Below are 4,513 nucleotides of genomic sequence, written 5' to 3'. Positions count from 1 at the left end.
TCACGTGTATATTTGTATATGTTTTTAGTTTTGTTTATGGCTAAATTTCCTAGAGATTTTATTGAAATGAGGTGGGCGTAAGGATAAAGTTAGCATAGGGTATGGCAAATTAATCAAAAATGAAACAGAAATAGGACATAAAAGTTAAACAAGAATTAAGAAAGCCAATTTTTGGTTTGAGGGATTATTCAAAACAAAATAAAACATGGCAAAAATTTAAAAGAATTGCAAATGGAGAAGGAATACTTTTGATTGCGTGAAGGATATCTATATTGTGAATATGCACAATTCTACAGTATCATGTAAGAGAAAAATATATCTGGGTTTACAAATGTAACGGAAATAATGTCCTATTAGTTTCTGAATTAATAAACAGACAAACAACATAACCGAATTGTTTTCAATGAAAATCGTCTGCGGATTTGAAAATTTTCTTAAACACTTATTCCAATTTTCATTAACATTGGTGATTGATTCTATCATTTTGATTATTGAAGAAGTTTCATTAAATAATAATTTGATCATTACATTTCATAAATGAAGACAATAAATATCTTGTTTAAGAACTTCACGATTCCTTCAACTGTAAATGGCTCAAATATGAATTAGTTTTAGGGGCGTGTTATTCATGAGGGATTTCACAAATATGGTCTAAGCTCAAAAGTCTGTTTATCACGTCGGCAAAATTATTTGTTATGACCGAGTTACCCCCAACTAGGGAAACATAACTGTATAATCCCACTTGTTTAAACTTAGCGATAAACTTCGACATCGATTAATCTGATCTAAATCGCAGTTCTTTTTTCTTCAATTGACTATAGTGTCAGTTGGGAAGGTTATTTTTTGGTACGTCTATCTGAAAGTGCAATTTTGTGTTCGTCACAAGTAATGAACTGAAGATGATTCGCATCGATATAGACAGTCAGACCTCTTAAAATTGGAAACTCTTAAAAGAGAACACCTTTCAAATTGGTCAACCTCTATCATAATCTCGACACCTCGACTTTATTTGCGGTTTCACCAAATAACCTTCTTATTTTTTTTTGTACCGTAGGCCGGAATGCTAAACTTATGGGGACAAAAAAAATGCACAGACGGACGGAAAGATCATTGGTCGAGTGATGTGGAATTTAGGACCAACATTTGCACTAAGTACGAGTAAATGTTCGGGTTATTATTTGGGATACAAAACTCGAAACCCGGACGGAAATGTCGATGTTGAATTAAATGCTGGCATTAGATATATATCGGTTTATGCTAACAATTTATCGAGTTGAAAGCAGACAATCTTTGCAGAAGTCGAAAGTCGATATTTTAAATTTTGAACACGTTGAAGAGTCGTCATGATGTTAACTCAAAGGACACATGGAGTGTCAAAAATTCGAGGAAACCAATTTCTGTCCAATGAAATAAAATTTTTATATTACAAATTTCAGAGGCTGTAGTCAGTACTCATTGAGAAGTTGATCATATGCGGTACCACAATGAAATGTAAAGCGCCTAGAAGGTAGTATCATGTTGTCAATACTTGACTATAACAAAAGGGTATGGTCCTTTATCAGCGATAATCGCTGCCGTTAGATAAGTTTTGATTGCCTTAAAAGGACATTTTACCATAATATTTAGAGTAAAGCAAATTATCAATTTAAAGATTGATTGTATTCGAAAAATTCAATTGAAATTGACTTCAAACCGATTGTAGACGTTTTTACCACGGATCAAATGGGATTTAACGTATATTAAATGTGTAGTCAAGGTAATTGGTAACTTACCAATGTTATAAACAATATTTTTTAACCCAATAACTGTGTCAGTCTTGGCTCAAGATACATAAGTAGAATATACCCTGCTACACGCACAGAAAAAACATGTTTGGACATGGTTGCCGCATCCATTTAATGCTTATTTAGAGTATGTAATTGTCGCGAAAACCATGTATTTTGTCTTTGTAAAAATAATTTTCGAGCGGAGAAAAATATATGTTGGTTATAAGCATTTAAATGGTTCTCAAATGCCGCAAACATGTTCTATTATTTAAATGATAGAATTTGAGACCATTATATGGTCAGGAAAATCATGTATCTGACCATTCAATTTTTTGACTTTTTTGCAGAGAAAAAAATATTTTTATAGTTTACGTATAGACATGTCTACAACCATTACATGGCCATAAAGACCATGTACATTGTTTTCGTGACCATTTAATTTTTTAATTTTTTTGCAGCGACAAGAATTTTATAAAAACATTGAGCAGGTACACACGATTTTCATTTTGCGCGTCAGTCGTGTGTTGATTGTTTCTTGGAATGGGCGGAGAATACGGAATTATTGTGTTTTGTGTTAATTTATTTATTCAGAAATGGCACGTGGTTTTATGTGAATACAAAAAAGGAAAGTGTAATTGAAAAAAATATACCTGGTTTTTGTTCTGCATTTTGATATATGGTATAATTTATTTTTATTTGCAGTTACATGATGTCTGCGTTTGTACATTTGATGGGCACGAAGTAAATATGGAATGATTACTTAATGTTGAAATTGAACCAAACTAGAGTGTGTAAAAATATGTGAAGTTTGCTTGCACGACATTATAAATACAAATAAACAATGAATTAGTTTATAAATAAATAAAAACAAATAAATAAAGTTGATTTTGTGTTTTCTTTTCTCAAGTGGCGTCCTTTTTTCGACGACGAAAAAAGTTTTTTTCATAAAAATCAAAACATTTTAGGTTGTGACCATGTTCTTTTAACTAGAAGAAAAACATTTTTGACGAATAACATAACATTTTAGATCGTGACCATTGTCTTTTAGTGGAAACAAAATTCTTTTTATCAATATAATAACATTTTAGATGAGGACAATTGTATTTTTCTTAGAACCATGTTCACTGAGCCAACATGGTTGCTGGTTAAAATGTTACATGGTCGCCGCAAAAATAGCTGCTATCATATTATTTTGCTCTTCGAATATGATTGTGGCAATCATGTTTCTTCGCTGCGTGTAGGTTTTTGTCAATGTTAAAATATTTCTTTCTATTACTGCGTGAAACGTTTTTAATAATATTCTCTTCAAAAATATTATTTCTCCAGGTAAGTTTTTTTGTGGGAACAAAAATAAAAAAAAAAAACAATTATTTTGCATGTGGATATTGATAAGATTTGTCATAAAATATATTTCTTTTAGGATTAATATTTAAAGTAAAATTGTCAAAACAAAATTAAAACTTTTCATATATATATATAGTTTTTTGAGACAATTCTTGTTGCATTGAATTTTTGTTTTAGTTTCAGTTTTTTTCTTTGCTAGGCTTTTATAGAATTTCAGAAAAATTATATAAATTTCAAAAAATTATGTAAGGGTATTTACCTAAACTATGAGAGATGACGAGATGGAATTTATCTTGAGATTTCGTAGAGTAGAAAAATACACAGCTGCAGTTCAATTACATTTGCTATTAAATATTGTTTTGGCCTTGAGTTTCACTTTGAGTTTTGAACAACAACAACAAAAGTTTCTTTCACTATTCAACTTTTTTTTTTTTTGCTCTTCAAACTTCACCAAGAATAATTTGCAATTCGTTTTATTTTTTGAATAACTTTTTTTTTCTTCTTTAAATTCTTCAAGACGTCTCGTTTAGTTTTATGAACTCTGATGATAGTTTGTTCGTGTGTTTGGCGATTTTATGCTCTTAACTTTTTCTTCACTTTTAGTTTTTCTGGTTCTTTTTTTTTTTATAGGAGTTTTGAACTTTTTCTGTTTTTTTGGAAGTATTGTATTTTTGTGTTGAGATGGGTTGGTTGCACTTAGGAAAACTTGAAGCGACTTTCCGAAATGCCAACTACTCGATGCGTTTGCCAAGTTGGTCTTGGGTCGGCTGATAGAGAGTGGCTTGCATTGGGCCAACCTTAGCTGACATAATAAAAACTTCTGCAGCCACCTTGTACGGCGATGGCCTTAAATTTCCCGAATCTTGTCCACGTTCTCTTCGTCAATGTAGTCGACGGTGTTTTGAATTTTCACATAAAAATTGGTGGCATAAAAAGAAAACTTTTTTTATTTAGTTTTGCAATTGTTTTCTTTTGTATCTTCTTTTTATTATTTTTATTGTTTGGATGTGGAATAAAGACTGGCTGGGCTGGTTGGTTGGTTGGTTGGTTGGTTTGGCTAGTAACCAACACTGTTGAAATCTCTGAAGGAAAATTGGGAAAAAGCACTGTGGCTCAGTCTATATGTAAGGGTAGATGTTCTATTTCGAGGAAAACTGTAAAGCGCGCGGCGTCTCTACCTGTTCTAAGTTCACAACTTACTGGCATCAAACTGCCCGAGCAGAGTTTTCCAAAGTTGTCGAACTTTGTTGTCGAATGCAGCCAGCGACAGCAGTCTGAATAAACTGCGCTCACATATGCCAATCCACCACACTCAATTCAATCGCCCTGAAATGGTGGATGGAGGGGGGGCATATATCTTAAAAATATTGGCCGTTAGTCCTGCGCTCCTCTCTGCCACCGTT

The sequence above is a fragment of the Haematobia irritans genome, chromosome 3 (assembly GCF_050003625.1).
Source record: "Haematobia irritans isolate KBUSLIRL chromosome 3, ASM5000362v1, whole genome shotgun sequence".
Lineage (NCBI taxonomy): Eukaryota > Metazoa > Arthropoda > Insecta > Diptera > Muscidae > Haematobia > Haematobia irritans.
Note: the sequence above shows the minus strand (reverse complement) of the source record.